The 14,474-nt window shown below is 41.2% G+C and overlaps 1 protein-coding gene across 6 annotated transcripts in view; it reads right to left on the bottom strand.

The window, feature by feature from the left end:
- The window catches only part of cacna1da (calcium channel, voltage-dependent, L type, alpha 1D subunit, a), an 85,994-nt gene that overhangs the window by 62,319 nt on the left and 9,201 nt on the right, over positions 1 to 14,474 (bottom strand). The window lies entirely within an intron of this gene.

The raw sequence follows: 14,474 nt of genomic DNA, 5'->3' as shown, positions 1-14,474 counted from the left end.
AATGCAGAAGCTCTGTGGGCCGCCGGGGTCTTTTTTCAGCCGTTAACTGCCGCTTGTGAGAAGCACTTAGCCCAGAATAAATGGCATGGGTCTCTTTGTTACTGAAAGAAAAGGCTGAGTTAAGCTCAGGGCCGCTGATATGTGTGACAGAGCTTTCTCGAGCCACAAGGAGCAAAGAGAGCAGCGTGTTTCATGTGAGGAAGGAGGCAAAGTGGCAGAGAGACGAGTGAATAATTTTAGAGGAAATAAACAAAAAGAACAGATGGTAAACTGCTGCTGCGGTTATCTGCTGGTGGAAAACAAAACAATAAAAGTATTAGTGAGTGTTTTATGGCAGCCAAAACTATGTCATGATGTGTTCCCATTGTGAGATAATTTCTGTTTGAAATTTAAACTGCTTTTTTCCAACAAACAAATCATGGTTGAGAATAGAAGTGGTATACATTAGTCAAAATAGACCATAATGCATCACAACCTGAACTAAAGTCCGCAGCAGAAAATATATTTGTTTCCCAGACTTTTGTAATGTAAAGTGGCTCATCTCCTCCTCTACTTTAGGTGTAGGACTTGAGATTTTTTTTTTAATTTATAACTTATTTAGAAGAAGAAGAAACAATATTTTATCTATCGACTCTCAGAACAATAAATACATAAAAATTTGCACTTCTCAAAAAATATCTACAGTTTATTTTCAGTTATTTTACTTCGACTGCGGAGGCTTCACCGGAACACGCGTCTGGTAGAAAGGCCCGCTGAGAAACGAAGCTTTAATACAGAAACACCAGGCTGTCTTTCCCACTCTAAACAGTGCTCTAGTATCGTTGCTGCACACTGTTACCATCGAGAGAATTTCAAGGCGGTGAGAAGAGTTGTTGATATATTTAAAGTTCTTTGTGTTAAAGCTCTAGGAGATGTTTAGACCAGTAGAGACTCTCAGTAGCCTAACAGAGTCACTGTGACAAGCAAACAAAAAGAAGGAATGAGGAGGATTTGATAAAACTTCTGATTTTCTAAAGTTTAACAACAAGTGCTTTGTTTTAAAACAAAATGTATAAAGACATAATTTGTCAGATTCCACTTACACTTGTTGTCTGTAGATACGTTCACTAGAATAAAACACTGACTCTGGTCCTTCTTTAACCCCAGAAGTCACAGGCCCAACTGGCCCTGCCATGCTACAGGCACAACGCTGCTCCTCACACAGCAAATCAGTTCACCATCTGATGCTGCTAAACCACTGAGCCGTGTGCGCTCATACATAACCCACTATATGACATAGCCAGGCAGACCGCAGCGATGTGAACACATTAGGGTCTGAGCTGCTCATCAGCTCAAGCTTCTATTTCTCTGGATTCCACACAATCCATCGATGGCATTTACTTTAAGTGTTACAAAATATAGAAAAAACATTTTAAAACTCTACTACAACTTAAAATAGTTGCTCAATTAATCACATTTTGATTTTACCATGAGAAAATACCTTACTAAAGATTTGTGTTTAGTGAAACTGCTGACAGAACATGGTAACTGTACAGTCACACAGAGTTTAAAATCCTAATTCAGCTGTTTAAAAAAAAGTACAGTTAAATAATAAATGTTTTTAGCTTAACTTAGGAACGGCCTGCAGAACTTGAGGAAACTAGCAATTAAAAAATTAACTGAAACTATACATTTTGCAAATTGTCCCTCACATCTATAGCAGCTGAAAATTTTAGATTTAAAAAGGAGTTAGGTGATGAAAGAGGATTAACTGAATATCTGAAGCATCAACACACGTTTTGATTCACGTCGACATTCATGCCACAATAAAATAACAAAGCTGCTATGAACACTGCTGACCAGGGCTGGGCGATATGGCCTAAAATAAATATCACAATATATTGAGGATTTCACCTTGATAACAATAAATGGACGATAACTACAGGTATGCACAGAAATTAAAGTAGTCCACTAGATGGGGCTGTCACATGTATTACGTTAAATCACATTTTTAAGTGACTCAATGTGGTACAGCTTCTTAAAGGGACATGAGCGTTGCCAATCTACACATATCTTTTCATTTTTTTATTATCACATTTATTGACATGGGAATAACTATATCGATAAGAGTCAGAAATTTTGATAAAGATACATTTTTGATTTATTTCCTAGCCCTACTGCTGACAGAACTCCTGTTTTTAGTTTCTTTTGCAACATCTGTATTTTATGTTTCTAATATTAATACATTCTGTGCAACGAAGAAATTGTAAATTATACGAAGCTGTTTTAAATCAGCTCCTTTGAAAAAAGCAGCAATAAAAACTAGCATGATGAATTATTTGTCCAACTTGACTTCACACCTCCTGCAGTGAGTCTCTCTCTCTCTCTCTCTCTCTCTCTCTCTCTCTCTCTCTCTCTCTCTCTCTCTCTCTCTCTCTCTCTCTCTCTCTCTCTCTCTCGCACACACACAATAATATGTTGCTGTTAAAGCTACACATTGAGCATGCACCCTGTGGAGTAAAAATGTATTTCACAGTCACTGAAGACAGCTTCACAGTTTGTCTTTACACAAAAGCTGCCACAAACACGGTCTGAGAGGCTGCTGCTCCAAGTTCTTCAACTTAATTAAAGAATAAGCAACTTAAAGGGATATGTTTGCCATTTTAAAGCGTTTATGTGTAAAAATTATAAATATTGTCATCTCACTTATTTTAAAATATGGTACAAAATACAAAACAGATTTTTGTAAATATTGGAAACTGTAGCTTAATGAGTTGGCAGTAATCAGTTTTGTTCTTGTTTATGCTCAAACTGAATGTCTGTATTTTTTTCTTATCTCAATCAGTTGACATTCACTATCACCATGTTGAAAAAGTAAAGTCATCATCTTATAGAAACTGATCGTATCAGTTTAACATCCTAAAAATGCGGTTTGCTTGTTTAATCAATACATTTGCGGCTGTCTCTAGGAGGAATGGATGCCTTGCAAGTCACTCTGTGTGGGAAAGGGGGGATGATCTGCAACACTGATGTTATATCTCCACAAATAACGCAAGCCTGGAGGAGTTCTGCTGTGTTGTAGAGTTGCTAATGCTAGCCGTTAGTTTCTATTATTTGAACTGTTCTCGGCTGTTGCCTGGACGCTAGAACAACAACAAGCTTCCTCGTCACACGTCAAGATGTGTGAGTTCATGAATGTTAAGTGACAGTGTGACATACAGTAGACCTGTCAAGCTTTCATCGTCTTATTTTCTATCAGAAGCTTATGCAGGAGATAGGTGTAGGAGACTATTTTCATGTTTAGCCTGCATTAAAAACTCAGAGTGACCCATTATAATCAGAAATAATCAATAAAAAACTATTCCACGCCTTTATTGAGACACTTGATTATTTTACTGAAATGCATTATTCTAATTCAGTCATTAGAAATAACAAGGTTTAACAAAATGACAATGTTTAAAGCCAAGGAAAAAATAGTAATGCAAATCTAAGGAAAGTGAACTAAATAGAAAAAATCAGGTCAAACACCCAAAGCAATCAAAAATTGAGCAGACATTGTTATACATGTATGTCAGACTGAGACCGGTCAGGCTCAAACTCTCCAGTGCTGGTGTTCTGTAAGACATCAATGCTTTGTACACCCAGCGCTGGCACGGGAATGAATGTGAACATAATTTCACAACATCCAACCAAACAGTGGGACTAAAGGGGCGAATATTATCTGACTCCCTGACATAAAACTATATAAACGCTGTTGAAAACATGACCAACACACTCCACATGAACACAGTTCACCGGATATGATGTTCTAGTGACTGATTGTTACTATCATACATTTGTGTGTCTGAACATCTGAGCGTGTGGCTGCGAGCCCAGAGTGGCGTGAGTCAGAGTGACATCATGCATGTATGATATCTTTGTGCAACCAGATGCTGAAATGCAGAAAAAATATAAGTAAAAACACAAATGTCAGTGCAGGCAATGAGTGAGCCACACACACACTAACACACACAGGCACACACACATAGATTTTATAAACAAATGTTCCAGAAATCATAATATTTATTCACACAAGCAGATGACATGCATCACTTCTTGAAGACCATCTCTTTTCTCAGCGCTCTCCATTTTTGTTTGCGTCCCTTGTCTCTACAGATCAGTCAGGACCATCCAGCGGAGCAGCAGCGTGAGAGCAGCCAGCGTTTGGTGCTTCTCACAGCAGCTTCACAGTCAGACCGCTGCAGTAGCAGGGAAGCCGTCTGATTCAACTTTGCGTTACGTTCACCACAACGTTAGACACCCCGGGGTATTTTATTTCATGTTTATTAACAACGCAACGCATTGACATCACATAGCAAAGCCACATTCAGCTTTTTTGTGTTTGGGGGAAGGATATACCGGTGCACCGTTTTACAGACCTAAACGTTGCCAACATCACAGCTGAGCTTCAGAGGGAATGTTTAGGAGTCTTATTTCCTGACATTTGGACATCTCGCCTCGGCTTGGAAAACGCGACTCTACCAATTACTTCCAACATGGATGTTTTATCTCCACAAATAACACAAGCCTGGAGGAGTTCTGATGTGTGGTGAAGTTGCTAACGCTAACGGTTATCTTGAACTAGTCGAGATGTCCTCTGCTGTCTCCCAGACAACTTGTGAAGTAGAAAGTTGCCCTGTTTAGTGAGCAAACGCTTTTCTCAGAGCATGTAGCTACGTGTAGCTAGACAGCTAACAAACCACTAGCAAAAACAAGAATCTTCACCCAAGGCTTGATTTTCTCATCTGAAGCTTTTGATACATGTTTTATCACCTGCAGTATACAGAAAAAGTACAAACACATTACTAACTAATACACACATCTTAGCGTCACACTTAGGGAGAATGAGATTCAGCTCATGTTGGAGACCAAATAAACATAGCACTTTTTGCTGTTACTAACTTAAATTGTCATTTTGCACAGAAAATGTTTAAAATGTAGGCATGCATGATAGGAGATGTGTGATGTTGGTATTGGTTTCCATCGGCAGCGGATATTAATAGTCAGACAATATTTTTATCTCAGAAATGAGTAAAAACAAAAAAATAAAATAAAAATCTCCTGTATTGTGGAGGTGTGACTTAGCAGGGGGACCTGAATAAAGGGGGTTGGTCCTTGTAATCGTGTTTCTCCAAAATGGAGCTTGGTTAAACATGTCATGAGCCGGGGTGAGTACTCCTCTCATTTTCCACCTCTGAGCTGTGTGTTGCAGGAGAGGGAGGTTTCCAGCTGCATCTCGTTGGCAATCAGCAGGTCCGGCTACATAAGGAGGAAGGAGAACACACCTTGACGCCGAATGATTACTACAGCTTGGTAGTTTCTAGCTTCCTAGTGATTTTTGGATTATTGTGAACTTTGGATTTTGTGATTACCCGTCTCCAGGTTTTTGGAACGTCTCTGATTCTGCGACTCCTCAGGATTACTCACCCGTGCTTCATAGGATTTCTGGACGCAGCTCTCCACCGTTCTCCATTCCTCCTTACTGGCCCGATCACCTGCCCTCCTCATGCTCCCCCTCCTGGACCCCTCTCTTCGATACACCCCGGCTCTCATCCTGCCCTCCCTCATCCTGGTACTTCCCCATCTCCCAGTAAGTCTTTTCTCTGCACCCACCAAGTTAAGACTTACCTCCCTGGACTCACCTGTATCTGCTCTCCCCTTCTCAGACGCTGCGCTCCCGTTTCTCGATCCCCACTGGACTTACTAGTGCACCTTCAGTTCCCATTATAAAATAAATATTAGTTTGTTTTTTACCTTCAATCCGTGAGTTGTTGTGATTCTGCATGTCTTGGGTTAGACGTATTCCCCAGACCGTGACAAAACAGCTTTTACCAGGAACACCTACCTTACTTTTAACTTGTTAAATAGATGATACGTTATGGATTTGAACTTCAACTAAAAACAAAATATCCCTTTTCACTTCTAAAGGAATAGCTCGGAGTGTTTCCGATGTTTGGTAGTTCTCAACAGTCTACCTTCCTTGTAACTGAATGAGCTCAGAGCATTATCAGTTTGTGATGGTGGAACAAATTCCCAGTTTAACACTAGTTCATGTAACTACTTGGCGTTGTGAGTGACTTTAAGTTAATAATACATCTACTTCAGGTTTAAAATCTGTAATATTAACTAAATGTGGACATTTTTGTGCATACCATTAATAATTGGCTGCTGCAGCCACTTGTTGTTGATGTAGACCCTATAAAGACTTTCTTTGAAAAGTAACATCTGTTAAGCGACTCATGGGATAATTGCTAAAGGACACACGCGCACGCACGCACGCACACACACACACACACACACACACACACACACACACACACACACACACACACACACACACACACACACACAAATGCACTTTTCATCTTTTCAGCAGCAGGTGACAAAAATGTGTGTCAGTTGTATTAACACACTGTAGTTTTCTGCTCTTGTGGCTGCACATTCACTCACACAATCATCTCTTTACACTGCTGCTCCCCTCAGTAGCACACACTCATGCTAATGCACTCTCACTATTGCACACACATGCAGAAATCCACGTTCAAGATAACGAGCAGGGACAGTGCTAGTGTGAGCTGCAAATGAGCAGTTACGTTAAGTGACTAAACACATTTGTCTATCATCATCTCCACAGGACTCCCCGGTCCAGACGTTGATGTTTGTGCCAGCCAACACACACACACACACATGCACACACATGCACAGAGAGCCAACTGTTTCCTCACACATGTACACATTTACACTCCGTTTTGTACTTTTGCTTCCTCAGAGCTGATTTGAGCCACACACTATCCACATGCAGATGAGTAAACAGGACCAGCAGGTTCAAATACTTTTAAATCTTACTTTTATTGTTTTTTTCTACACAGGACTGTAGGAACAGTGGCAGACCAGCAGTCATATTTAACCTATTATTGGTACCTCGTAGCCTGGCAAGCCGTTCTATTTATGTGAATAAAAAGTCTAACCACGACCCAAAGGGTGTGCTCAGTCGTGGGCCAGAGTTTACGATTACCTTTCAAACTGTCTCTGCATGCTATTGGACAACTAACAATGTGACGTACTCCCCCTATGGATGACAGTGAACGGGGCGGTTCACCATATACTGTTTAAGAAGCAAATACCTCCTTTTTCTAAATAAAGAACTTAGTACCTCTATCTGCTCAGAGAAATACCCAAGTCTAAATACTCCAAAGCTGTTGACAAGCTGTCGTGCTGTCGCATCATCTCGCCCACCAGACCTTTAGAGCGAGGTGACTGGCAATGCACGGGACTGTTCGGTCCTCAGCATCTTCCTCTCCACCCAGCCAAACATACCTCCAGCATCCTTTGACCAACTGCCTCCCTGTCACACCTCCCTGTCACTGCTCTAAATACTTTACTTTTCATCTTGTTCATGAAATCTACTGCTGCTCTATCATTGTCATCAACCACATTAAAACAAGCTGGTGTACCATTCACCTCCCCCCGTCTGTCTTTAGCAGTCAGGTAAAGACGCAGCTGGAGAGACTAAACACAAACAAGGCTGCAGGAACAGATGGTGACAGACCCAAGTACAGAGACCAGTGCAGACCAGCTACGTGGGATTCTGCAGCACCTCTTCAAACTTAGTTTGACCCAGGAGCAGGTGTGTTTAGCATCAGAGGTTTAGGGGTGCTGATCAAACAGGGGAGATGTGCTGTATTTTTGTTATACTTCATATATATTTTGACCTATTGTATGGTTTTATATATTACTAATGTGTTAAAAATCACCACAAACAGTAAAAATAAATGGATGATTAAATGAATGTCAAACTTTATGGGTGCTAGGGAGGAATTCAGGGGTGCTTCAGCACCCCCCAAAACAGGCTAGAAACGCCCATGCCCAGGAGAACATGTCGGTGCTTTGGAATGCATCCTGCTTCGTTCCACTGCGTGAAAAATCTCATCCGTTTGTCCTTAATGACTATAAATCTTCTGCCCTACCATCACACACACATTGAAAGTCCTCAAGAATAAGCAATGAAAATATTAGAAGACCTTCTGCAGGTTGTGTGGTTGCTTATCATTGTGGGGTTGGAATTAAAGGCGTCATCACAAACCCACAGTCATGTGGACTAGGTAGGCAACATTGCATGTATCGTGTTCTTTGATTTCTCCAGCATTAGATAAAATCCAGTCTGATGTAAAAGTTATCACTGAGATTACTGCAGGTGTTGGGTGTGCCCTTAGCCACGTTGCAATCACAGTCCCCTAGCTATAAGAGCTCTAGTTCAGGTGTCTACCAGGTAGGATTTCCTGTGTGAAGTCTGAATGTTTCCTGTGTTTTGTCAGGGTTTTCTTCTGCCAACGACTGGTGATGCTAAATTTATCTTAGGTGTGAGTGTATGCTTGTGTCTCTGTGTTGACTCTGTGATGGACTGACAACCTGTCCAGGCTGTGCCTTGCCTCTCACATGATGACAGCTGGGATACGCACCAGTTCCCCCAACCTCCGCCTTCCTTTACAGGGCAAAGCAGCTCTAGAAAATGGATGGATGGACATCTTGGGTGTTGTTTGACAGCAGCCACCCTCAATGGCTTGTTGTCACAAGGAAGTGTTTGATGACAGCCATGACTTCAGGTCAAATGTATCACATTAATATAGCTGTTCAAATGAGTTTAAATCAGAAATTATTTCCTTTGGGATTATTATTGCTCTTTTTGATAATACAGATCACACAAATCTCATCCGTAAACAGAATAATAAACATGAATGGATTCTTCTCAGCATTGGCTTTTTTTAAATCCGTGAGTTGTTGTGATTAGGGCTGCAACAAACGATTATTTGGATAATCGATTAATCGGATGGGGTCTCGACACGATTAATCGATTAATCGGATTACATGGGGAAATTTTTAAAAACTGCTAGGGAAACGTTATTTCTCTCCTTCCTTCACTTTATTTAACACAACATTATTAGAAAACAGTTCAATAGCAGAAAAACAACATGCCATCACCTAAATTGTCTTATAAGGTGTATAGACAGAGACCCTAAGCTACATCTATCTGTGACCTAAAATGCTTGGTCCAAGTTAAACAGCTTAAGGGCAATTCTCATCTGTTTTGTTTGATCTCATCTGTTGACATTTATTTTAAATGTAATTAAACATAGGCTGTGAATTAATCAAAATTGATCACTATTTCCAAAAATGACTGAAAAAATACCAAATAAAACAAAAGTAAATGAATGCCATCCTCCTTGCGATGATGCCCTGGGGAACTGCCATCAAGTCACATCAAGAAATGCTGCTGATCATTCCAATGATCCCAAATAGACTCACATTAGGCCACATGAAAGCAACTGAACCCAAAAATATATTAACCAGTATATAACTGCACTCTCACACAACACGCCTGCAGCAACAGTTAGGACTCCTCCCTCCCTTTTAAAAGCGTTTTTGCTTCCGAGGACATTGTGGTTGTAAAACCACATGCTAGTAGTCTGGCCCCGGTGTGATCAACCAGTTTCTGCGGGAATGTGACGGCGGAACCAGGGCCAGATTAACACTTTGTTGTACCCTGGGCAACAATATTCAAGGGCTCCATCATCACGACCCAAGGATCACCATAATGTGGTCACATACAGAATATTTTACTGTAATATGCAGTAAATATACTCAATACTTGAATGCCTGACAACACGTAACCCGCCCAGAGTAACCTTTGACCCACCTCGTGTGGACTGACCAATGAGGAGAGGGTCTTAACTTGAGGCCCTCTCTTCATTGGTCAGTCTGCATGAGACTGACTCTCAACTGACGTTCAGAGTCATAGGCAGCGAAGCGTCTCTGTGCAGCGCAAAAGCCCGGACAGTTTGTTTAATGTAGGGTGATCATATTCACATTTCCAAACAAGAGGACAGGGGATCTGTGCCTATGACGTCACACTATGGCAACGCCACACAATCCATGTTGGGACCCATTTTTTTGTAAGAACTAAAATTAATGTCAGATTCTGCCAATAAAAGGGCTCTAAAACAATTCATATGTAAATATTTTGCATATTTAATGCAAAATCTCATTTTTATGCTTTAGTGCTGCAACAAGGTTTTATTAATAATAAATTATTATACCTTTTGTTTTACTACAGCATCGGTAAGCTTCCTGTGCACAGATTATTAAGGACGCTTGTTTCAGCTGTGAGATTAGACGATAGGATCAATGAAAAAATAAGTTGTCACACACTCCATGGAAACTTTCAGAGAATCCACAAATAGTGGCTTTGAGATGGTTTTGTTACTTTTAGCAAGTTTAGAAAAGAAGCAGATGAGACAGCATGTCTGATAATTTAGTTTTTCATCTGATATATTAGAACATGTCAGTAATGTCTGAGGGGCTTTTACAAACACTGTATAACTAACACTCCTGGAGAGGGTATGAATTACACAGAGGCTTCTGGGGAGCCCAGTTATGGGGGGGGGGGGGGGGGGGGGGGGACATTTTGCCTTGGCCCCCAAAATGTCTTTGCAACGGCCCTGGGTGTGTGACTGAGTTTTGAAGGTGATCTGAATTGTATCAGATGTATAACTATGACATGTGTATAACTTATTGTTTTTTACTGGTAAAAACGTGTAGTGGAGGTAAATCTACCTACATTTTACTTTGTTTTCTTGTTTTTATTTAACTATTTTCCTGTCCTGTCTGTCTCTCATCTTCCTGCATCTCCTCTTAATTCTCCAGAAAATCTGTTGCCTGGATTCTTACTTTTTCACCTCATCAGTTACTTTTGAGCAGATCAAAGAGATCTCCTGACCGCAAAGCGGAGAGCGCGTTTTCGATGCTGCGTGAGGTGAAATCACCACAGCACAGGTGATGAGCTCCGCAGCAGAGCGCTTCAGGCACAAATAAGACAGAAAATAGAGAACATGTGCAGACAAGAACGATCGTGTGCTAATTATAGTTTTTTGGTTGCGCCACTTTGAGAATGGACCGTGCGCTGGAAGCAGCTGCCTGGATTGCTGTGCAACAATGCGGAACCGGTTCGCAGCAGCGCAAGTCTGCAGGCTCTCCCTCGCGCTGATCTGCCGGTACCGGCTCTCCCTCGCGCTGATCTGCGGCTCTCCCTCGCGCTGATCTGACTTGCTCTGGTCTGCGCGCAACAGCGGGCGGGAAGGGGGGGGGGGCTTTTGGAAGAGGTGTGCGACACAACGAATCGATGACGCAATTCGTTGCCAACGCTTTTAGTAATCAATTTTCATCGAATTCATCGATTCGTTGTTGCAGCCCTAGTTGTGATTGCTATGACACAAATAATAAATTGAGATAAATCTGAGCTATTATTGTCAGTTTAATATGTTTATTATAAGGTACACTAAAGTATCCAAAAACAGTGATGTACTGCTAAACTTCTGAGAATTTAGTCAACTATAAAAACTGAAATCTGAGTGTGCTTCCTGTAAACACTTCTTCTGCTGCCATTCCTTTTTTATCTTTGTTCACAGTAACACCTGCTGTTAAGAAAATATACTGCAGGAAGGGTAACTTTTCTGTGCAATTACATTGCACCTGAAATGAATCAGAGTCCAACTCTCACTGGAAACAAGCCCAACTTACTGCTGGCAATGCATAGCCTGGGCTGCCAGACTCCTCCTTCTGCACAAAGAAAGGGTCTGGGAACTCTCCTATTCAAATAATCCCACCCCGTGAGAATTCTAACTGAGCCAATCAGCACTGAGCAGCGTGTGTCGCTCGCCATAACGCCGAGTTTGTCATAAACATGGTGAGTGAAGCAGAGTTTGCTGGGGCTCTTTCCTCTGGTCTAAATGACTTGGACACGTCTTTAAAACAACAAGTAGAAGCACTAAAAGCGTTTCTTCTAAAGAAAGATGTTTGCGCCGTTGCCAAATGCCTTTTTTTACTACAACTAAAAAACTACAGCGTCGTGCGGTACAGTCGGCATTTCTGTCTTTTTTCTGATTAGTTATTTTTGAGCTGCCTAGTCCCCTCCCTCAAATACCTCTCCACTGTGATTTACCAGACTCTTTCTCTGTGCAGAATTAAACGGAAGACGAGTCTGGCAGGCCAGGCTAGGCAATACGGACCAAGCTCTGACACCGGTCATAGGGACCTAAAAGCCCGTATCACAGGGCCTGGTACCTCACACTCCCAGAGTACCCCGAGGGATGCGGACGAACTTCAAATCCACAAAACACATGTAGATTGTTTGGGCGAACTCCCACACACCCTCCAGGACCCTCCTAAGGATATAGAGCTGGTACGGCGTTCCACGGCCAGGAAGAAAACCACATTGCTCCTCCTGAATCTGAGGGTCAACAATCTGACGGATCAGAGTGACCAATCATATTTAAAAAAAACTGAGTAAAAATGGTTTCTCAGTGAACTTGGTCTTTAAACAACAGATCACTTTCCTTTTAAATATCAAGATAGAACAGTTTAGTCAATGATCTGTCTGTTAAAATAGAAAACAAATTACAAGACTGATAACTGACTTGAATGCATCTATTTTTAACAGGGCTTGTTCATCTTAATGGAGGAAGATCAATAACAGCCCAACACATTCAACTAGATGTATTAAATATATGCCTTTCCCTAGGATTAAATATTAAAAGTGAAGGAAACTGTTTAACTATAATGGCCAAGAATGAAACAAACATATTAAGCCAGGAGGCCGCCTGTCTGCTTTCCATAAAATAAGCTTGTCTTTGATTAGCCTCGGTTATGTTTTTCTATCATGGATTCATAAAATAACATCTGCTAAAACCTATTAGTATTCAAAATGCTGGCATAGTGGAGTGTAAATGTAAAACCGATTCAAACAAAGAGCCTGTGGCTGCTGATGAGATGACCTCTATGCTCATCTGAGAATCATTTCAATCTTTACGTAGAATAAACAGCTCTGCAGCACAAGAGTTATGCAACAACAGTGACATGAAGCTCCAACACCACCTGATATCAGACGCAATCGGCTGCATGCTGCTTTCTGAGGGATAAGATGCATGAATCACCCTCGCCAGGAAAAGGTCACTCGTGGTTTGTCTCAGCCACCTTCAGCAGGAGCTGCCTGGGGTGTTCGGTGTCAGATAGAAAAGACAGAGATGACCTTAAAGCAAAAGCAGGAGTGTTGCAGGTTAATTTGTCTGTCTGTCTGAAAAGGTGAGGTTCGAGGAGACAAATGCACAATGCAGTTTGTGCTACGTTTTGCTTTTGCTGGGGAAATATTTAAAGAAAAAAAGAGCGGTGTGAGAAAAAACATGTCTAAAATATGATGTGACTTTTTTTTTTCTTTCTGTGGCATTGCACATGAGCACGTATGCATTAGAGCTTCATCCTGTTACTCACTTGTGCCTCCTGGTGGTAGCAAGACCCCAATCTTTTGCCCTCTGTTCTGCCTGGGGAGGAAATTGCTTTCTATTTATAATGAGCTGCTGCATTTAACCAAGCCTCACTAACAAGCCAGGCAGAGTCAGCCTATTAAAGCCTCCATGAGTGTGCAGCAATGTGATGCTAAAGCCGCTCTGCAGCACCTCGACACTCAGCGTAGACCCAACTACTATTTACCTCGCGACATAAAAATATCCAATTCATGTTGGTCTACAAATCCACAGCTTCAGACATCAGCGTAATGCAGTTTTTAGTTTCTTGTGCATTGAAACTTACATGACACTTTATCGCTGCACACTTCAGTAGCTCTGTGATATAATTTGATCCTTGCTTTACACATTAAGCCATTCAGCTCTCCAACTCAGGTTTCATAGTCCTCAGTCCTCCTGCGTGACTGCAGAACACAGTAGTGTAAAATAACAGTCTTCACAGCAGCCGTACCTGCTGGTTTGAAAAACCAACTCAGTATTTTCTCTCTCAGCTCTGTCTGTGGTTATACGGCTCCTAAAAGCAACTAAGACCAAGCTGACACGCGAGCACTATGAATAACTCCATTGCTCAGCCTCATCTGCAAAGGGAAAGATTACTTTATTCACCTTGTGGTTGGTGTTATTGTGTTGACACTACTGAGTTAAACCAATGCAATGTAACACTATCTAAGACACCAAAAGACAAACAATTGAACTCAAAGTGATACCATGTGTTTAGCATTAATTACAGAAGAGCGTACAAGGCTGTTTTCCAGCTATAGGAGTTTGTAAGAAGTGCTATTAATCAATTTGTATGTGCTCATTATGGTATTATTCATCTTAATGTAAAGGATAAGATATTTCACAAGAGGTACTGTGAAAAAGTCATGATAATTAATATCTTAGCTGTTGTTGATAGCACACAGAGCAACCTCAGCGAGAAGAAACAAAGATCTGTTTAGGACACATTTAAGAGCGAAGAGCAGGTGTGAACTTAGGTGCAAAAAGCAAAGAGGATTACTGTTAAAGGCAAAAAAAGGACACCAAAGCCTCTAAAGTATGGAGCCCCCAAAGGGACACAAGAGAAGAAAAATACATGGTGTCTCAGTCACGCGAAATACTAGA

This window comes from Nothobranchius furzeri, chromosome 3, assembly GCF_043380555.1.
Source record: "Nothobranchius furzeri strain GRZ-AD chromosome 3, NfurGRZ-RIMD1, whole genome shotgun sequence".
Taxonomy (NCBI): Eukaryota; Metazoa; Chordata; class Actinopteri; order Cyprinodontiformes; family Nothobranchiidae; genus Nothobranchius; species Nothobranchius furzeri.
Note: the sequence above shows the minus strand (reverse complement) of the source record. Positions and strands in the feature narration are given on the sequence as shown.